General features: G+C 32.9%; 1 protein-coding gene and 1 pseudogene across 1 annotated transcript in view; both read right to left on the minus strand.

Annotated features, from left to right (window-relative positions):
* Nucleotides 1–281: 281 nt before the first annotated feature.
* LOC139896274 (28 kDa ribonucleoprotein, chloroplastic-like) overlaps nucleotides 282–24,329 on the minus strand; it is a 184,794-nt gene continuing 160,746 nt past the window's right edge. The window contains exon 5 of the mRNA XM_071878873.1: nucleotides 282–356. The gene's annotated coding sequence lies outside the window, so the exon portion shown is untranslated. The remainder of the gene's footprint in view (nucleotides 357–24,329) is intronic.
* The window catches only part of LOC139900061 (28 kDa ribonucleoprotein, chloroplastic-like), a 176,754-nt pseudogene continuing 152,798 nt past the window's right edge, over nucleotides 374–24,329 (minus strand).

A 24,329-nucleotide genomic window follows, 5' to 3' on the forward strand; every position in this document is an offset into this window, starting at 1 on the left:
AATTCTTTGCTAATTCTTTTTGTTTGGAATATATTTATTCCTGAACAATAAAAATGCTAAAGCAAACAAAATCTAGCACAGGTAAAAGGTAAAAGATGGCTTCTTTCTCACAATTTAAGGTTGCTATGGATAAATTAGGTTAGCTGCATGACCCAAAAGGAACATCAAAAGTGCCAATCTATCTTCTTATTTGCATTTTTCTAAATTGTTTAATGACTTGATCAAATATCTTCCTTAGTCTTGCTATAAATACTAAAATATAACATCTTAATGACCAACAATAACACTAGATAACATAAGGAATCTACAATGATTCAAAAATGAAGCAATCTTCAGCTGATTGCACTCATTCAAAGATTGCACTAATTCAAAATTAAAAGAAGCTAAGCTTGGGACGTTCTTCTGCGACATTTACTCTGATTGCCCTCCCATCTAAACTCTACATTACATACACAAATTACCAATTAAATAAGGCTATAACTTGCATACACACTAAACTAAGACCAGATGGATGGGTAGCATGTCAAAATGGGTAAAACTATGTGCAGGTCATAATCTCTCCAGACAGGTTGGCCGGTGTGTCAACGCCTATTTGTCCCATTTTGTAAATTCATATAACAATCCATGAATAGTAGCATAAACTACAATTATTACAAATTTTAAATAACACCTAAAACAATTTAACACATTGTAATCATTTCTTTATATAACTTGTGACCATGTAAATATGCTCAATCCATTTGACCCGTTTCACTTTTAGCTAATACCCATTTTAACCCTTTACCAATTGATTACAACTCAAATTGAAATGGATTGAAATTGTATACATGTCCATCGAGAGCAGCAATGGCATCATTCATTTCTGCCTCACTTGCCATTGTTACAAAACCAAACCCACGTGAACGTCCATGACCCTTGCATCAACTACCTTCCCATGTTCGTTGAACACCTGCTCCAGTCGACCATTATCCACTTGCCACGCGAGGTTACCACATATATCTTGAAAGAATAAGTCCCGACTACTCGTCTTTCGGGCTGCGAACCTCTTGGTGCAGCTTTATTTACAGTAAGAAGTCTTCCACTAACATCCTGTTTACAACAATAATTACATCATGACATGCTATAAGCCTTTTACAAGATAACATAGTTATATTTTATCGTTAGATGGTGTATCACATACTTATTTCACCAGTTCCTGCTTCATCTTCTACTTTAAAATAAAGGCTGTGTGTTTTTATTATACTTAAATTCTTGTACTTTGAATCCGAACGAATAAGAACATTAACTAAAATCAAATTACCCTGCAAATGAGACGATATCTATCAAGTTATTCAATCTAGGACCAAACCCAATCTTGTTTGAGTACAAAAAATCTGAAACTTATAATGACTCAAGTTTAAACCACATTAACCTGAATTCTTATTGAGTTTGTGAACTTTTATGTCATGCAATTTCTAAAATATATTGATGACGTAGGGTTTTACTCAATTAGGGCCTACACGATTGACTTGGCCCACAAGTCATCTAAACCCTAATTTCCATCTATAAATATGGGGCAAAACCTACATCAAGTTCACAACCCATGTCATACATACAACCCATGACTCCTACTTCCTCGAAACAACGCGTATGACTCTCATTGTCGGATCTCTCTTGTAGTGACCCGAACTTTTCCATGTTTATATATATTAAATGAAATTGATATTTACATGATTAAGTGTTTCCAACATGTTAAGCAATCAAACTTGTTAAGACTTGATTAATTGAAATAGGTTTCATATAGATAATTGACCACCCAAGTTGACCGGTGATTCACGAACGTTAAAACTTGTAAAAACTATATGATGACATATATATGATTATATATAGTTAACATGATATTATGATAACTAAGTATCTCATTAGGTATTTTAACAATGAGTTATATACATAAAATTGAGTTTATTGAATTAAGAAACTCGAAACGATATATATAACGATTATCGTTATAACAACGTCTTACTAAATACATATGAATCATATTAAGATATTGATACACTATGTTTAATCATGATAAATGATAAGTAAACATGTCATTAAGTGTATTAACAATGAACTACATATGTAAAAATAAGACTACTAACTTAATGATTTCGAAACGAGACATATATATAACGATTATCGTTGTAACAACATTTAACTATATATATATATATCATACTAAGATATATTAATATATCATAATATCATGATAATGTAATAATTTAACATCTCTTTAGATATAATAAACAATGGGTTAACAACATTTAACAAGATTGTTAACCTAAAGGTTTCAAAACAACATTTACATGTAACGACTAACGATGATTTAACGACTCAGTTAAAATGTATATACATGTAGTGTTTTAATATGTATTCATACACTTTTAAAAGACTTAAAGACACTTATAAAAAAACTTCTACTTAACAAAAATGCTTACAATTACATCCTCGTTCAGTTTCATCAACAATTCTACTCGTATGCACCCGTATTCGTACTCGTACAATACACAGCTTTTATATGTATGTACTATGGGTATATACACTCCAATGTTCAGCTCTTAGCAGCCCATGTGAGTCACATAACACATGTGGGAACCATAATTTGGCAACTAGCATGAAATATCTCATAAAATTACAAAAATATTAGTAATCATTCATGACTTATTTACAAGTAAACAAAATTACACATCCTTTATATCTAATCCATATACCAATGACCAAAAACACCTACAAACACTTTCATTCTTCAATTTTCTTCATCTAATTGATCTCTCTCAAGTACTATCTTCAAGTTCTAAGTGTTCTTCATAAATTCTATAAGTTCTAGTTTTATAAAATCAAGAATACTTCCAAGTTTGCTAGCTTACTTTCAATCTTGTAAAGTGATCATCCAACCTCAAGAAATCTTTCTTATTTACAGTAAGATATCTTTCTAATAAAAGGTAATACTCATATTCAAACTTTAATTCAATTTCTATAACTATAACAATCATATTTCGAGTGGAAATCTTACTTGAACTTGTTTTCGTGTCATGATTCTGCTTCAAGAACTTTCAAGCCATCCAAGGATCCTTTGAAGCTAGATCTATTTTTCTCATTTCCATTAGGTTTACCTACTAAAATTAAGGTAGTACTGATGTTCATAACATCATTCGATTCATACATATAAAACTATCTTATTCGAAGATTTAAACTTGTAATCACTAGAACATAGTTTAGTTAATTCTAAACTTGTTCATAAATAAAGTTAATCCTTCTAACTTGACTTTTAAAATCAACTAAACACATGTTCTATATCTATATGATATGATAACTTAATGATTTAAAACCTGGAAACACGAAAAACACCGTAAAACCGGACATACGCCGTCGTAGTAACACCGCGGGCTGTTTTGGGTTTGATAATTAAAAACTATGATAAACTTTGATTTAAAAGTTGTTCTTCTGGGAAAATGATTTTTATTATGAACATGAAACTATATCCAAAAATCATGGTTAAACTCAAAGTGGAAGTATGTTTTTCAAAAATGGTCATCAAGACGTCGTTCTTTCGACTGAAATGACTACCTCTTACAAAAATGACTTGTAACTTATATTTCTGACTATAAACCTATAATTTTTATGTTTAGATTCATAAAATAGAGTTCAATATGAAACCATTGCAATTTGATTCACTCAAAACGGATTTAAAATGAAGAAGTTATGGGTAAAACAAGATTGGATATTTTTTTATTGTTGTAGCTACGGGAAATATTGTAACAATTCTATACAAATCATATCCTAGCTAACTTATATTGTATTATACATGTATTCTAATATATTATGTAATCTTGGGATACTATAAACACGTATGCAAATGTTTTGACATATCATATCGGCCCATGTATATATATTATATGGAACAACCATAGACACTCTATATGCAGTAATGTTTGAGTTAGCTATACAGGGTTGAGGTTGATTCCAAAAATATATATACTTTGATTTGTGATCTAGCCTGAGACGTGTATACACTGGGTCGTGGATTGATTCAAGATAATATATATCGATTTATTTCTGTACATCTAATTGTTGACAACTAGTCATAGGTTACTAACGAGGACAGCTGACTTAATAAACTTAAAACATTAAAACGTATTAAAAATGTTGTAAATATATTTTGAACATACTTTGATATATATGTACATATTTGTTATAGGTTCGTGAATCGACCAGTGACCAAGTCTTACTTCCTGACGAAGTAAAAAATCTGTGAAAGTGAGTTATAGTCCCACTTTTATAATCTAATATTTTAGGATGAGAATACATGCAGCTTTTTAAATGTTTTACAAAATAGACACAAGTACATAAAACTCCTTTCTATTGAAACGACCCGTCCTAATAAACCTGGACGAAGTCATCAACATTTGGTCCCATTGCGATGATCGGCTCCAAGTAATGTCCTTATATTGAGCAAATGCACAGCGGAAGACTTAGTTCATACCTGAGAATAAACATGCTTTAAAGTGTCAACCAAAAGGTTGGTGAGTTCATAGGTTTATCATAACAATCATTTCAATATGTTAATAGACCACAAGATTTCCGTTTATAAATATATGTACACTCGCAAGTGTATAAAAGTATTCTATAAGTTGTAGGCACCCGGTAACAAGCCTTAACGTTCATGTTTTACCCTCTGAAGTACACCAGATCAGGTGTGTTTAAAATAACCTCGAAGTACTAAAGCATCCCATAGTCAGGATGGGGTTTGTCAGGCCCAATAGATCTATCTTTAGGATTCGCGCCTACCGTATATAGACAAGTAGTTTAATGTTACCAAGCTAAGGGTATATTTCTGGTTTAAACCCACATAGAATTAGTTTTAGTACTTGTGCCTATTTCGTAAAACATTTATAAAAACAGCGCATGTATTCTCAGTCCCAAAAATATATATAAAAGGGAGCAAATGAAACTCACTTTTGCCTTGAAGGTATTTAATTTGACTTGGTCTCCGATAGATATCACGAACCTAACCATATATATAATATATCAACATATTTTCTTTTTAAGTAATCGTTACATATATATATACTTTTAATACTTTTAATATTTTCTTAGTCCGTAGTTAGCAGTCCGATGTTAGCGGTCCACAATTAGTTGCTTAAATAAAATAAATAAAGACCCCATCGTATTCGTATTGATCAGAATTAATCTCGACCCATGGTACCATGTTGTCAAATGACGTGTTGCGTACATAAAGTACCGTGTTGTCAAATGACGTGTTGCGTACAATCATGAGGTCTTATGATTAATCTTCTCGTGTTGTTTACGGGTGGTCCTGAAATATATAAAATCAAATCATAAGTAATTATATATAAAAATATCATATTAATTAGAAAAGATATGATTAATTTACTTTTTCTCCAAATATTTTCGTAGCTAAACTAGCTTCGGATACCCAATCTTGTTTTAGTCGTAGTTTCTTCATTACAACTCCGTTTTTGTTGGTTCAACTTGCCACTTCCTTGGATCGAGTCAAATTTTAAGAATATGAACTGAAAATACGTTAGTTTGTATTTGAAATCATAGGTTATAGGTCAAACTTTGGTAAAACTTATGAAAGTGATCATTTTCCATCATAAAAACAACATTTAATGATCATTTTTCTAAAAATACTTACACTTTGAGTTAAACCATGAAATTTTTATGTGTTAACATATTCATAAGAAAAATCATTTTTCCAGAACATGAACTTCCAATTCGAAGTTCAAGATGGTTTTTAATTCTCCAACCCAAAACAGCCCCCGGTTGCACTCCGACGACGTAGATTCAGTTTTTAAGATGTTCTTTGTAAAACCAAGTTATATCTTGTTAGGTTTGCATATCATTATGATATATTACAGGTCTTGAAGTGTTTTAAAAGTCAATTTAGAAGGATCTATTTAGTTTGCGAACAAGTTTGAAATCATTCAAACTATGTTCTTGTTGTTAAAATTTTATACCACAAAATAAGATAGCTATATGAATATGAATTGAATAAGATTATGAACAAGGTTACTACCTCAAGTTACTTGGACAAAGTTACTGCAAAAGATAAGAAATAGTCTTGGAATCAAAGAGTGGTGGAGTTAGATCAAAAGGTTGGAAGTAAACTTCTTCAAATGGGTGGTTATTTTGAAATGTTCTTGAAAGAGTTTTCTTATGGTGTTTAAGGCTTGTAATTGAAGCTAAATGATGGGGAAAATGCTTAGGAATGATCAAGTATGAAGTTAGGAGTATTTTGAGAGAGAAATGAGGGTGTAGGTATGAGAAAATGGAGTGAAGAAATGGTGTTCATTTATAAAAACGTTTTTAATTTATAAAGAAAGAAAAAGATTCCTAATTTTGTTTTCTTACTAATAATTCATACTACTTGAAAAATTCTAGTTACCTCATATCTAGGGAAGTAATAATGTTGATTAGGATGTTGATTTGATGTGTATATACCAATAGTAAATACATATAGAAGCTGGGTATGATACAGGTACATATACCCTAGATATACGTATAGAAATCTTGAGGAAACGGAACGAGAATTCAAATATAGCTATCTTTTGTGAATATACTTATATAGTTTTATGTATTTAAGTCCTTAAAAAGTGATTAAATACATTATATATACGATACATGTATAAGCATTATAGATTATAAGTATATATATCATAGAATGTTACGTATAGTTATCGTTTTGAAAACTTAAGTTAGTAGTTTCAAAATATACTTATAACTCATTGTCATTAGTACACAATGAGATGTTAAACCATCCTTAGATCATGTTAAATATATATAAATACATATATATACACAAACGTATAATTATCGTATGTTATATAGTTCGTGATATCATCGGTCATATTGGACGGTCAAACGTTGTGTAAAACTCTTTTCAAAAACACAAGTCTCGACAATTTGGATTGCGTATCATGTTGGTATGGTTTAATTTATGTAAATATTAATCTCATAAGTATAATTTGGTCGGAAAATTTTGGGTCATTACAGTACCTACCCGTTAAAGAAATTTTGTCCCCGAAATTTGATAGAGGTTGTTATGGATAACAATAAAAATGTTTTCATGACAAATATAAGGTGATAATGGAGTTTTATCATCATTGAGTAATGTAGATAAAACGAGTCGATTATGCGAAGAATATAAATGAGACTATCGTAAAAGAGTGAGATGAGTAAAATATATTCCTCTTAACCGATGACGTAGTTATGATTGATTTCCGGGATTTAAGGGATTTAAAGAGAATCTTACGTAATAAGATTTGGTTCTTTGGTGATTAAGTAAATCAGGATCTTCTTTGATTATATGCAATACTCTGTTTCGATTGCTCTGTCGGATATTTCACTATAAATTCACCCATTCGTTTCCTTATTTTCCACGACTCACACCTTCTATTCTTTCTCCCTTGATTCTTACTTTAAAGCATTCATCAATATGCTCCATCCAGTCCTGATTCTTGATATACTCCTAACTTTTATATCTGTCATTCTTCTTTTTCATCTACTACCAGAAGAATCTATTTACTTCTACTATACTCTTGTGTTTATAGTGTTTCTAATTCTCCCATGTCTCTATATTGCTATCCTCATCGATATACACGGTTTGTAATTTCGGGGTTATTATCGGAGTTTATATTCTTCATTATTTTTCGGAGCTTCATGCTTTCGTTTTCTCTTCCCGACTTCGAGTCAAGCGAGTAATGGTCCGGAATTCGTAGATATGAAATTTAGAATGAACATAGCTAATGCTCTAAGAAGAAAATGGTAATAGAACGATTTTGATTTGTTAAATTACCAGAATACCCTGGAGATGACCGAGTCATCCAGAAAAATATTCTCTTGATATGTTTAGAGATTAGATAGAATGTAAGAGTCATGTAAATGGCACATGATGACGGTACTGTGAATCATCATGCTTCATTAGAAACTCAGCATGACTTACTGTAATATAATGACGTTGATCAAGTGTCATTATATTATACTAATCCATGCTTCAGTTCCCAACACCGCTTCAAAACATTCATATTTTAAACTCGAAGGTTTCAGAATTTAAAAACTAACACAGTTTCTTTTATGTTGCAGATATTACGGAGAGATAAATGATCTCAGATAAGAATAGTTGTGAAAATATCGCCAGAAATATGGAGGATATTTATAATAGAACATACGAGAATATCTTAGAATTTCTAATATCAATGGATGATGAAGAAGATTTGTCTGTGAAGGTTTAGAATGAGAAATAAGATGTTTGCTAACGATTTCAGCAGGCACAGAATCATTTGGATTCTTTGAAGGCAAACTTATTCTTTGTGATTTGTCCACGACTTTCTTCATAGTTTCGCATAATCCGCTTTTCAGTACTAAATTTTCTATCGAGCGTTCCTAACACTCCTTTCTTTATCATCAAACTTTTGGCCATTAAGATCATCTACAACATGCTGCTTCGTCAGCATTTTCAAAGTTAACTGATCTGGGTCATCGGTTATCAAACCGAGGTAGTTTCAGGAGAATTGTGTTTTTAGAATGATTAATCGCTGATGGTAATATTGTGGAATATAAAAGGTTCCCCAGTAACAATAAAGAGTACGCATATATATCGCGGTTATAATAAAGTTGTTTCGGATGAAAAGTCGGAGTTGACTTGCTGGAGCTGTGACAAAATTAGCTACTTTGGAAAGGGATTGCAAAACGATCTTCGGTAATAACAATGTCAAAGGAACTAGAACAGATACGTGTCAAACGTTTACTCAGTTTCCGAGGGTTTTTCAGGTGCATAACTATATGCATCAATCTTTTCTTCCGTAGATGAAGTGCGGTTGGTTTATCCTCTCGATTGAGGTGTTTTTAAGAATCATGATAGATTTGAACGCTGATTGTAATCGTCGAGATACAATGAGGTTTAAGATGAAATCAAATGGCAATCTTGAAGAAATGTTTAGTTTCATATGTTATAATCAATATTTTAATTCATTTTAATTGTCCAATGTCATTAGTCTATAGTTGATAGTCCACAGTAACAGTCCAATAATTCATATATAGTTTAATATATAATATACGAATTAATTAATACGTGTCGTGACCCGTATACGTCTCAGACTCGATCACAACTCAAACTATATATATTATTGTAGAATCAACCTCAACCCTGTATAGAGAACTCGATCATTACTACATATAGAGTGTCTATGGTGATTCCAAATAATATATATAGATGCGTTGATATGATATGTCAAAACATTGTATACGTGTCCCGATATTTAAAGTGCGTAAAATAATTACAGAAATTAAATGACGATAAATAAAAGTGCGATAATTAAATTGCGATAAATAAACTGCGATAAATAAAATGTAATCAGTTAGCTAGGAACAGTTAGCTGGAACAGTTAGCGTGGATTCTTAACAAAATTTTTCATAGTTAATTTGTTTGTTTCTAACAGATTTTTTTTTTGTCATATGTTTTCTTCATATGCCACTTGTTGGATTCTGGGAAGTCAAAATCCAAATATGAAATTGAATGAAAATGGTTATTCTGCGGTGAACAGATATGTATATCGGTGGTTGTAAGTAGGATAGTAAATGACTATTGAATCAGCTTCGACGAATGTACAATGTAACTTATTAAGATGAAATCTAATTATTCCTCGGGTATTACCTACCCGTTAAAAAAAAATTTCACCATTAATATTTTGTACAAAAGAACTTTTAATTACAATCTTTATGAAAACATATATACATATATATTTTCTTCAGATGAAATCATGAATTTAATGAGTTAATATGATATTAATCTCATTTGCTTTTTGGTTTGAGCTAGAATAAGAAATTTCTAAAACTTTTTGAAACCACATATTCTTTGCAGAATATCAATGAAGTTATGGATCAATACTTCATCGTTCATTATTGTTGGTACTCCTTGGTATCTATGGTGCGTATGATGTTGATGTTTGTGGGACAGATTATGATGTCGAGACGTGTGATGCGAATGTTGTTTGTTAGTGGTGATGATGGTATTGTTGATGTTATTGATGGTGGTGCTGATTATGCTGCTGGTGCTGCTGCTGGTGTTTGCAACCTTCGCACCATGTTCTCCAAAGCCGTCACGCGAGCGCGAAGTTCGTTAACTTCTGCTAGTACACCGGGATGATTGGCGGTTGGAGCGAGCGAATGAACAATATTTGTAATATGGGATAGTATATAATCGTGACGAGATACTCTAGAAATGAGAGAGAAAATGGTGTTTCGAATAGGTTCGCCGGTAAGTGCTTCAGGTTCATCGCCAAGAGGGCAATTTGGTGGATGGAATGCATCACCTTCTTCTTGTCTCCAGTGATTTAGTATATTACGAACCCATCCCCAATTCATCCAGAATAGATGATGGAAAATTGGTTGATCCATTCCGGTGATGCTGCTTTCGGAGCCCGAATGGAAATCCATATCGGCATAACTGTCGGAATCTGAAGAATTCGAACTAGATGCGGAATCCATCTTGTATAATGGGGAAAATGAATTTTTGGTATGGAATAGATTATAGGAGTTAGATTTGGTACTCTTCAATACATAATTTACATATGTATATATAATACCAAAATCCCGTAAATTACGGAGAATCTTTGAAAAGATATCAGTCAAAGTTCGCAATAACAGATATGCTAAGAATAAGAATTCGTCTATACACTATCAATGCAGTAAATGCAGTAAAACGTGTCTAGACTTATGAATGATAAGCAGGTAATTTCCTAAGGATGATAAGCAGATGATTTCCGACTAGAAATGATAAGCAAAACTTTTGACATGTAGACACGGTCGAAGTCCAGACTCATTAATGCATCCTAACAACTACTAGTTAGACACACTAATGCAAGACCAGGTTCGCTACGACCACCGCTCTGATACCAACTGAAACGACCCGTCCTAATAAACCTGGACGAAGTCATCAACATTTGGTCCCATTGCGATGATCGGCTCCAAGTAATGTCCTTATATTGAGCAAATGCACAGCGGAAGACTTAGTTTATACCTGAGAATAAACATGCTTTAAAGTGTCAACCAAAAGGTTGGTGAGTTCATAGGTTTATCATAACAATCATTTCAATATGTTAATAGACCACAAGATTTCCGTTTATAAATATATGTACACTCGCAAGTGTATAAAAGTATTCTATAAGTTGTAGGCACCCGGTAACAAGCCTTAACGTTCATGTTTTACCCTCTGAAGTACACCAGATCAGGTGTGTTTAAAATAACCTCGAAGTACTAAAGCATCCCATAGTCAGGATGGGGTTTGTCAGGCCCAATAGATCTATCTTTAGGATTCGCGCCTACCGTATATAGACAAGTAGTTTAATGTTACCAAGCTAAGGGTATATTTCTGGTTTAAACCCACATAGAATTAGTTTTAGTACTTGTGCCTATTTCGTAAAACATTTATAAAAACAGCGCATGTATTCTCAGTCCCAAAAATATATATAAAAGGGAGCAAATGAAACTCACTTTTGCCTTGAAGGTATTTAATTCGACTTGGTCTCCGATAGATATCACGAACCTAACCATATATATAATATATCAACATATTTTCTTTTTAAGTAATCGTTACATATATATATATACTTTTAATACTTTTAATATTTTCTTAGTCCGTAGTTAGCAGTCCGATGTTAGCGGTCCACAATTAGTTGCTTAAATAAAATAAATAAAGACCCCATCGTATTCGTATTGATCAGAATTAATCTCGACCCATGGTACCATGTTGTCAAATGACGTGTTGCGTACATAAAGTACCGTGTTGTCAAATGACGTGTTGCGTACAATCATGAGGTCTTATGATTAATCTTCTCGTGTTGTTTACGGGTGGTCCTGAAATATATAAAATCAAATCATAAGTAATTATATATAAAAATATCATATTAATTAGAAAAGATATGATTAATTTACTTTTTCTCCAAATATTTTCGTAGCTAAACTAGCTTCGGATACCCAATCTTGTTTTAGCCGTAGTTTCTTCATTACAACTCCGCTTTTGTTGGTTCAACTTGCCACTTCCTTGGATCGAGTCAAATTTTAAGAATATGAACTGAAAATACGTTAGTTTGTATTTGAAATCATAGGTTATAGGTCAAACTTTGGTAAAACTTATGAAAGTGATCATTTTCCATCATAAAAACAACATTTAATGATCATTTTTCTAAAAATACTTACACTTTGAGTTAAACCATGAAATTTTTATGTGTTAACATATTCATAAGAAATATCATTTTTCCAGAACATGAACTTCCAATTCGAAGTTCAAGATGGTTTTTAATTCTCCAACCCAAAACAGCCCCCGGTTGCACTCCGACGACGTAGATTCAGTTTTTAAGATGTTCTTTGTAAAACCAAGTTATATCTTGTTAGGTTTGCATATCATTATGATATATTACAGGTCTTGAAGTGTTTTAAAAGTCAAGTTAGAAGGATCTATTTAGTTTGCGAACAAGTTTGAAATCATTCAAACTATGTTCTTGTTGTTAAAATTTTATACCACAAAATAAGATAGCTATATGAATATGAATTGAATAAGATTATGAACAAGGTTACTACCTCAAGTTACTTGGACAAAGTTACTGCAAAAGATAAGAAATAGTCTTGGAATCAAAGAGTGGTGGAGTTAGATCAAAAGGTTGGAAGTAAACTTCTTCAAATGGGTGGTTATTTTGATATGTTCTTGAAAGAGTTTTCTTATGGTGTTTAAGGCTTGTAATTGAAGCTAAATGATGGGGAAAATGCTTAGGAATGATCAAGTATGAAGTTAGGAGTATTTTGAGAGAGAAATGAGGGTGTAGGTATGAGAAAATGGAGTGAAGAAATGGTGTTCATTTATAAAAACGTTTTTAATTTATAAAGAAAGAAAAAGATTCCTAATTTTGTTTTCTTACTAATAATTCATACTACTTGACAAATTCTAGTTACCTCATATCTAGGGAAGTAATAATATTGATTAGGATGTTGATTTGATGTGTATATACCAATAGTAAATACATATAGAAGCTGGGTATGATACAGGTACATATACCCTAGATATACGTATAGAAATCTTGAGGAAACGGAACGAGAATTCAAATATAGCTATCTTTTGTGAATATACTTATATAGTTTTATGTATTTAAGTCCTTAAAAAGTGATTAAATACATTATATATACGATACATGTATAAGCATTATAGATTATAAGTATATATATCAAAGAATGTTACGTATAGTTATCGTTTTGAAAACTTAAGTTAGTAGTTTCAAAATATACTTATAACTCATTGTCATTAGTACACAATGAGATGTTAAACCATCCTTAGATCATGTTAAATATATATAAATACATATATATACACAAACGTATAATTATCGTATGTTATATAGTTCGTGATATCATCGGTCATATTGGACGGTCAAACGTTGTGTAAAACTCTTTTCAAAAACACAAGTCTCAACAATTTGGATTGCTTATCATGTTGGTATGGTTTAATTTATGTAAATATTATTCTCATAAGTATAATTTGGTCGGAAAATTTCGGGTCATTACATCTATGGTTGAACGATCGAAGCCGAATATGCCCCTTTTTACTTGGTAACCTAAGAATTAGTAAACCAGTCTACTAATTGATGCGAATCCTAAAGATAGATCTATTGGGCCCAATAAACCCCATCCGTTGTAGCGGATGCTTTAGTACTTCGAGTTTTTATATCATGTCCGATGGATGTCCCGGAATGATGGGGATATTCTTATATGCATCTTGTTAATGTCGGTTGCCAGGTGTTCACCATATGAATGAATTTTGTCTCTATGTATGGGATGTATATTGAAATATGAAATCTTGTGGTCGATTATTATGATTTGATAATATATAGGTTAAACCTATAACTCACCAACATTTTTGTTGACGTTTTAAGCATGTTTATTCTCAGGTGATTATTAAGAGCTTCCGCTGTTGCATACTAAAATAAGGACAAGATTTGGAGTCCATGCTTGTATGATATTATGTAAAAACTGCATTCAAGAAACTTATTTTTGATGTAATATATTCTTATTGTAAACCATTATTTAATGGTCGTGTGTAAACGATATATTTTAGATTATCATTATTTGATAATTACGTAATGCTTTTAAACCTTTATCGATAAAATAAAGGTTATGGTTGTTTTAAAAATGAATGCAGTCTTTGAAAAACGTCTCATATAGAGGTCAAAACCTCAAGACGAAATCAATTAATATGGAACGTTTATAATTAATATGAATGGGAAATTTCAGTTGGTATAAGAGCGTTGGTCTTAGAGAATCAGAAATTTACATTAGTGTGTCTTATCGAGTTTGTTAGGATACATTAGTGATTCTGGACTTCGACCGTGTTTTCTTTAAAAACGATTGCTTAACACTTTTGTTGGAAACTATATATTATTAACATGTAAATATTATGTGATATATTAACCTCTTAATGTGTTTGATATTGTGTGATAGATGTCTACCACTAGTACAAATCCCATCGATTCACCTAATAATAATGAAGAGTCGAATATATTTTGGGAAGATTCACAAATTCCCGAAGAGGAACCGGAAGAAGAGGAATCAGAAGAGGAGGAACCGGAAGAAGAAGAGGTTCCGGAGGAAGAAATATTGATACCTACAGTAAATCGATTAAATAAAAGAAAATCATCAACCAACGGACCAAAGTTAAAAATGGTCAATGGTGTTTCCGCCGAGGAAGCAAAATATTGGGAAGATTACCAATTTTCCGATGAATCGGATCCCGATGAGGATTCCGATGATGTTATAGAAATTACCTCGACCCAATTTAATAAAGCAAAAGAAAATAATAAGGGAAAAGGTATAAAAATGGAGAAACCTGATTCCAACCCCGATGAACTTTATATGTATCGGCAACATCCGTATTTCCTAAATTGTAACAATAACCCGGGAATCTCTAAACCACCAGATTTTTCTAAACCATTGTGAAAAACGACGGCTCGTATTAGAGGAACACCATATATCCCTAGAAAATTAGGAAAACGAACCAAGTTCGAAGAAGAAGAAACCAGTGATTCAGAGTAGAGGGTTGTAATCATGTTGTGTATTATATGTATTGTAGTGTGCTTGTACTTTTATGTTCTATGTAAAAATTGTTTGTATTGTTTGTTAATTATCTTTTACGAATCTAATCCTTGTCTATTTTACAGTATAAAAACAAAATGGACGTTAAGGGTAGACAACCGAATATTTTAGAAGACCTACCAGAGGATATGATTGAGGAAATCTTGTCTAGAGTCGGTCAGAATTCATCAGCACATTTAGTTATGGAGAAATTAACTTGTCAAACGTTTGAAAGACTTTCCAGAAATGCCTTAATTTATAAAAGGCTTTCCTTTGATAGGTGGTGTATATCACATTGGGGAGACCGTAAGTTACGCCGTGTTTTCTTTAAAGCGTTAAATGTGAGGAACCCAAATGCAATTTTACGCTATGGGTTAAGAACCTATTTTGACTCAACATATCCCAACATAGGATTTCATGAATTATAAAGAGCTTCTGACATGCAACATAAAGAAGTATGTTATACTTACGGGTTAGTGATGTTCGCTTCTTACCAAAGTGAGAAAAAGAACATCGGGTTACAACTTTTAAATAAAACCTTCCCACAAGTGACGGATTCAGTAGTTGGGGTGAGAAACAAGGTTTTTAGATTATTACAGGGCTGTTGGACATTACAAAACCCTCGTCCTTTTGACGACATTACAACATGCTGCCTAGCCAATGGTCATAACGATTACTTTCCATAAGACCAAGGATGGGAAGTAGTCTTAATAAAACCAGAATGCATGACTTGTTTCTGGACTTATGAATTACGTGTCTTTATTTCTTTTGCTGAACGACTTGCGTATTAACTAGAATTGCCCTTATAGCTGCCGAGTAGCAATGTTATCATGTGCTATATTTCATCCTATATGTATAATAATGGTATTGTAAGTTGTAATATATTGTATAAAGTTTGAACGTGAAATATTATTGTAATAAGTTTTTCATATAGAATCGTAGTAGTTGAATTGTATAATAGCTACTAAGTATGAACTTAACGGGTAGGTACTACCCGAATTAAAATTATAAAACGCTAATATGAAGAAAAAGCTTTTATAAATGAGTTCATACTATGCTACGAAATACTATTGACTACTCTTAAAATTCTATATGATTAACTCAATTCTTTTAGCTATTTTTGAAGGAAATGGCACTGGCGACTCGTCAGAACTTGAACATGAGTGAGGAAGACTTCCGTGTTTTCCTTGCTGCGAACATAGCCGCAGTGCAGGCTGCGATGCAAAATAACAATAACTCTGGATCTAGCAGTGGAACTAATTCCGCAAGAAATCGTGTAGGATGCTCGTACAAAGAATTCACTGCCTGTAAACCTTTGGAATTTGATGGAACCGAAGGACCAATTGGATTAAAACGGTGGACCGAGAAGGTCGAATCGGTGTTTGCCATAAGTAAGTGTACTGAAGGGGACAAAGTTAAGTACACTACGCATACATTCACAGGTATGGCATTAACATGGTGGAATACCTATCTCGAGCAGGTAGGACAAGATGTTGCTTACGCACTACCATGGTCAGCATTCAAGCAATTGATGAACAAGCAGTATCGTCCCAGAAACGAGGTCAATAAGCTCAAGGTAGAGCTTAGAGGATTACGAACTCAAGGTTTCGATATCACCACGTACGAACAACGATTCACAGAATTGTGCCTATTGTGTCCCAGAATGTTCGAAGACGAAGAAGAAAAGATCGACGCATTTGTAAAAGGGTTACCAGAAAGGATTCAAGAAGATGTGAGTTCACACGAGCCCGCCTCCATACAAAAGGCAAGTCGAATGGCTCACAAATTAGTGAACCAGATCGAAGGAAGGATTAAAGAGCAGACGACCGAAGAGGCTAACATGAAACAAGTCAAGAGAAAATGGGAAGAAGCCAATGACAAGAGTCACCAATACAACAACAACAATCACAACCACAATCGCAATAACAATTTCAACAAACGTCCCAACAACAACTACAATAACCGTCCCAACAACAATAACAACAACAACAACAACAACAACAACAGCAGCAGCAACAATAACAATCTCAACAACAATCTCAATAACAACAATGGTAACAAAAACCAAAAACAGCCATGCCAAAGATGTGAAGAGCATCACCTGGGGTTCTGCACGACATTTTGCAACAAGTGTAAAAGAAATGGTCATAGCGCGAAGAAGTGCAAAATCTACGAAACAATGCATAACAGAACTAAAGGAACAAATAATGTCAGAACAAATAACACTGCCATAGTTTGTTTTGGATGTGGAAAATCAGGCCACTTTAGTAGAAATTACCCGAATCAGGGGAATACTAATGGGCAGGGCCACAGAAGAGTTTTCAATATTAATACGACAGAAGCGCAGGAAGACCCGGAGCTTGTTACGGGTACGTTTCTCATTGACAATAAACCTGCTTATGTTTTATTTGATTCGGGTGTGGATAGAAGCTATATGAGTAGAGATTTTTGTTCTAAACTAAGTTGTTCACCGACACCCTTGGATAATAAATTTTTACTCGAATTAGCAAACGGTAAATTAATTACAGCAGATAATATTTGTCGGAATCGAGAAATTAAACTGGTTAGCAAAACGTTTAAGATTGACTTGATACCAGTAGAGTTAGGGAGTTTTGATGTGATAATCGGTATGGACTGGTTGAAAGAAGTGAAATCATAGATCATTTGTTACAAAAATGCAATTCGCATTATACGAGAAAAAGAAAAACCCTTAATGGTGTACGGAGAAAAGAGCAAAGCGAAGTTAAATCTTATTAGTAACCTGAAGGCACAAAAACTAATAAGAAAAGGTTGCTGTGCTGTGCTAGCACACGTTGAGAAGGTTAATTCTGAAGAAAAGAACATCAATGACGTTTCCATCGCAAAAGAATTTCCTGATGTATTTCCGAAAGAATTACCGGGACTACCTCCACACTGATCCGTTGAATTTCAAATAGACCTTGTACCGGGAACTGCACCAATAGTTCGTGCTCCAGACAGACTCGCACCCAGCGAAATGAAGGAACTTTAGAGCCAGTTACAAGAACTTTTAGAGCGTGGTTTCATTCGACCAAGCACATCACCGTGGGAAGCTCCTGTTTTGTTTGTTAAGAAGAAGGATGGTACATTTAGGTTGTGTATCGACTACCGAGAGTTGAACAAACTTACCATCAAGAACCGCTACCCACTACCGAGAATCGACGACTTATTTGATCAACTACAAGGCTCGTCGGTTTATTCAAAGATCGATTTACGTTCTGGGTATCATCAAATGCGGGTGAAGGAGGATGATATTCCAAAGACTTCTTTTAGGGCACGTTACGGTCATTACAATTTTATGGTTATGCCGTTTGGGTTGACTAACGCACCAGCTGTGTTCATGGACCTCATGAACTGTAGTGACCCGAACTTTTCCATGTTTATATATATTAATTGATATTGATATTTATATGACTAAATGTTTCCAACATGTTAAGCAATCAAACTTGTTAAGACTTGATTAAATGAAATAAGTTTCATATAGACAATTGATCACCCAAGTTGACCGGCGATTCACGAACGTTACATAATTGTGAAAACTACATGTTGTGGTATATATAGACATACATATATGGTTGACATGAGATTATGATGAGTAAGTATCTCACTAAGTATATTAACAATGTGTGATATACATAAGAAATGAGTTTACTAAGTTAAGAAACTCGAAATGATATATATAACGATTATCGTTATGATAACGTCTACTAAATACATATGTATCATATTAAGATATTGATACACTATATTTAACATGATAAAATGATATTTAAATATATCATTAAGTGTGTTAACAATGAACTACATATGTAAAAACAAGACTACTAACTCAAGAATTACGAAACGAGACTTATATGTAACGATTATCGTTGTAACGATATTTTAATGTATATATCATATTAAGAGATATTCATACATCATAATATCATGATAATATAATAATTTAACATCTCATTTGATATAATAAACATTGGGTTAACAACATTAATTGGGATCGTTAACTTAAAGGTTTCAAAACAACACTTACATGTAACAACTAACGAAGACTTAACGACTCCATTAGAATGTATATACATGCTGTGTTTTAATATGTATTCTTATACTTTTGAAAGTCTTCAAGACACATATCAAAGTACTTCTACTTAACAAAAATGCTTACAATTACATCCTCGTTCAGTTTCATCAACAATTCTACTCGTATGCACCCGTATTCGTACTCGTACAATACACAGCTTTTAGATGTATGTACTATTGGTATATACACTCTAATTATCAGCTCTTAGCAGCCCATGTGAGTCACCTAACACATGTGGGAACCATCATTTGGCAACTAGCATGAAATATCTCATAAAATTACAAAAAATATTAGTAATCATTCATGACTTATTTACATGAAAACAAAATTACATATCCTTTATATCTAATCCATATACCAACGACCAAAAACACCTACAAACACTTTCATTCTTCAATTTTATTCATCTAATTAATCTCTCTCAAGTTCCATCTTCAAGTTCTAAGTGTTTTTCATAAATTCCATAAGTATAGTTTCATAAAAATCAAGAATACTTCCAAGTTTGCAAGTCTACTTCCAAGCTTTCTAATCCATTCCAATTAATCATCTAAGATCAAGGAATCTTTGTTATTTATAGTAGGTTATCTTTCTAATTTAAGGTAATATTCATATTCAAACTTTGTTTCAATTTCTACAACTATAACAATCTTATTTCGAGTGAAAATCTTACTTGAATTGTTTTTGTGTCATGATCCTACTTCAAGAATTTTCAAGCCATCCAAGGATCCTTTGAAGCTAGATCCATTTTTCTCATTTCCATTAGTTTTATCCAGAAAACTTGAGGTAGTAATGATGTTCATAACATCATTCGATTCATACATATAAAGCTATCTTATTCGAAGGTTTAAACTTGTAATCACTAGAACATAGTTTAGTTAATTCTAAACTTGTTCACAAACAAAAGTTAATCCTTATAAATTGACTTTTAAAATCAACTAAACACATGTTCTAAATCTATATGATATGCTAACTTAATGATTTAAAACCTGGAAACACGATGAACACCATAAAATCGGATATACGCCGTCGTAGTGAAACCGGGGGCTATTTTGGTTTGGATAATTAAAAACTATGATAAACTTTGATTTAAAAGTTGTTCTTCTGGGAAAATGATTTTTCATATGAACATGAAACTATATCCAAAAATCTTGGTTAAACTCAAAGTGAAAGTATGTTTTTCAAAATGGTCATCAAGATGCCGTTCTTTCGATGAAAATGACTACCTCTTTAGTAATTGACATGTAACTTAAATTTTTGACTATAAACCTATACTTTTTATGTTTGGGTTCTTAAATTAGAGTTCAATATGAAATCATAGCAATTTGATTCACTCTAAACGGATTTAAAATGAAGAAGTTATAGGTAAAATAAAATTGGATATTTTTGATCTTTTTAGCTACGGGAAATGTTTAAAAAATCTATACAAATCATATCCTAGCTAACTTATATTGTATTATACATGTATTCTAATATATTATGTAATCTTGGGATACCATAGACACGTATGCAAATGTTTTGACATATCATATCGACCCATGTATATATATTATTTGGAACAACCATAGACACTCTATATGCAGTAATATTGGAGTTAGCTATACGGTTGAGGTTGATTCCAAAAATATATATACTTTGAGTTGTGATCTAGCCTAAGACGTGTATACACTGGGTCGTTGATTGATTCAAGATAATATATATCGATTTATTTCTGTACATCTAACTGTGAACAACTAGTTGTAGGTTACAAACGAGGACAGCTGACTTAATACACTCAAATCTTTAAAACATAATAAAAATGGTTGTAATTATATTTTGATCATAATTTGATATATATGTACATATTTGTATAGGTTCGTGAATCGATCCGTGGCCAAGTCTTATTTCCGAGGGAGGAAATATCTGTGAAAGTGAGTTATAGTCCCACTTTTAAAATCTAATATTTTTGGGATGAGAATACATGCAGGTTTTATAAATGATTTACAAAATAGACACAAGTATGTGAAACTACATTCTATGGTTGAATTATCGAAATCGAATATGCCCCTTTTTATTAAGTCTGGTAATCTAAGAATTAGGGAACAGACACCCTAATTGACGTGAATCCTAAAGATAGATCTATTGGGCCTAAGAAACCCCATCCAAAGTACCAGATGCTTTAGTACTTCGAAATTTATATCATATCCGAAGGGTGTCCCGGAATGATGGGGATATTCTTATATATGCATCTTGTTAATGTCAGTTACCAGGTGTTCACCATATGAATGATTTTTATCTCTATGTATGGGATGTGTATTGAAATATGAAATCTTGTCGTCTATTGTTACGATTTGATATATATATAAGTTAAACCTATAACTCACCAACATTTTTGTTGATGTTTAAAGCATGTTTATTCTCAGGTGAATACTAAGAGCTTTCGCTGTTGCATACTAAAATAAGGACAAGATTTGGAGTCCATGTTTGTATGATATTGTGTAAAAACTGCATTCAAGAAACATATGTCGATGTAATATATTTCTATTGTAAACCATTATGTAATGGTCGTGTGTAAACAGTATATTTTAGATTATCATTATTTGGTAATCTACGTAATGTTTTTAAAACCTTTATTGATAAAATAAAGGTTATGGTTGTTTTAAAAATGAATGCAGTCTTTGAAAAAAGTGTCATATAGAGGTCAAAATCTCGCAACGAAATCAATTAATATGGAACGTTTATAATCAATATGAACGGGACATTTCAGTTGGTATCCGAGCGTTGGTCTTAGAGAACCAGAAAATTTGCATTAGTGTGTCTTATCGAGTTTGTTAGGATGCATTAGTGAGTCTGGACTTCGACCGTGTTTTCTTTAAAAATGATTGCTTAACATTTTTGTTGGAAACTATATATTATTAACATGTAAATATTATGTGATATATTAATCTCTTAACATGTTTGATATTGTGTGATAGATGTCTACCTCTAGCACAAATCCCATTGACTCACCTAATAATAACGAAGAGTCGAATATATATTGGCAAGATTCACAAGTTCCCGAAGAACCGGAAGAAGAAGAAACAGAACCGGAAGAAGAAGAACCGGAAGAAGAGGAACCAGAAGAAGAGGAACCAGAAGAAGAAGAGGTTCCGGAGGGGGGAATAGTAGGAACCACATAAAACCGGTCGAATAAAAGAAAATCCTCAACCAATGGACCAAAGTTAATAATGGTCAATGGTGTTTCTGCTAAGAAAGCAAAATATTGGGAAAATTACCAATTTTCCGATGAATCAGATCCTGATGAGGATTCCGATGATGTTATAGAAATTACCCCGACCAAATTTAATGAGGCAAAAGAAAATAATAAGGGAAAAGGCATCAAAATAGAGAAATCTAATTCCGACCCCGGTGAACTTTATATGTACCGTCAACACCCGTATTTTCAATATCGTGACAATAACCCGGGAACCTCTAAACCACCAGGTTTTTCTAAACCAATGTGGAAAATGACGAATCGTATTAGAGGAACATCATATATCCCTAGAAGATTAGGAAAAAGAACCAAGTCCGAAGAAGAAGAAACCAGTGATTCAGATTAGAGGGGTGCGAGCATGTTGTGTAATAAATGTATTGTAGTGTGCTTGTACTTTTATGTTCTATGTAAAAATTGCATGTATTGTTTGTTATTATGAATCTAATCCTTGTCTATTTTACAGTATAAAAACAAAATGGATGTTAAGGGTAGACAACCGAATATTTTAGAAGACCTACCAGAGGATATGATTGAGGAAATCTTGTCTAGAGTCGGTCATAATTCATCAGCACATTTAGTTATGGCGAAATTAACTTATCAAACATTTGAAAGACTTTCCAGAAATGCCTTAGTTTATAAAAGGCTTTCCTTTGATAGATGGGGTATATCACATTGGAGAGACTTTAAGTTACGCCGTGTTTTCTTTAAAGCGTTAAATGCGGAGATCCCAAATGCAATTTTACGCTACGGGTTAAGAACCTATTTTGACTCAACATATCCCAACATAGGATTTCGTGAATTAGAAAGAGCTTCTAACATGCAACATAAAGAAGCATGTTATGCTTACGGGTTAGTGATGTTCGCTTCTTACCAAAGTGAGAAAAAGAACATCGGATTGCAGCTTTTAAATAAAACTTTCCCACAAGTGACGGATTCAGTAGTTGGGGTGAGAAACAAGGTTTTTAGATTATTACGGGGCTGTTGGACATTACAAAACCTTCGTCCTTTTGACGACATTACAACATGCTGCCTAGCCAATGGTCATAACGGTTATTTTCCACAAGACCAAGGATGGGAAGTCGTCTTAGTAAAACCAGAATGCATGACTTGTTTCTGGACTTATGAATTACGTGTCTTTATTTTCTTTGCTGAACAACTTGCGTATTAACTAGATTTACCTTCAAAACTGTCCTGTATCATAGTGTACTATATTTCATGTTATATGTAATATAACGAAGTTATAAGTTTGAAGAATATTTGTATGTGATATATTATTATAATCAGTTTTTCATATGGAATTGTAGTAGTTGAATTGTATATTAGCTACTAAGTATGAACTTAACGGGTAGGTAGTACCCGAATTTAAACTTATAAAACGCTAATATGAAGAAAAAGCTTTTATAAATGAGTTCATATTATGCTACGGGATACTATTGACTACTCTTAATATTCTGTATGATTAACTTGTTTCATTTGACTATTTTGAAGGAAATGGCACCGACTACTCGACACACCTTGAATATGAGCGAAGAGGAATTTCGTGCCTTTCTTGCTTCAAACATAGCCACAGTACAGGCCGCGCTACATACCAACAATAACTCTGAATCTAGTAATACAGCTAACGGCGCAAGAAATCGTGTAGGATGCTCCTACAAGGAATTCACTGCCTGCAAACCTTCAGAATTTGATGGGACCGAAGGACCAATCGGATTGAAACGGTGGATCGAGAAAGTTGAATCAGTGTTTGCCATAAGTAAGTGTGCTGAAGGAGGCAAAGTGAAGTACGCTACGCATACCTTCACAGGTATTGCGTTAACATGGTGGAATACATATCTAGAGCAAGTGGGA

The sequence above is a fragment of the Rutidosis leptorrhynchoides genome, chromosome 3 (genome assembly GCF_046630445.1).
Source record: "Rutidosis leptorrhynchoides isolate AG116_Rl617_1_P2 chromosome 3, CSIRO_AGI_Rlap_v1, whole genome shotgun sequence".
NCBI classification, from domain to species: Eukaryota; Viridiplantae; Streptophyta; class Magnoliopsida; order Asterales; family Asteraceae; genus Rutidosis; species Rutidosis leptorrhynchoides.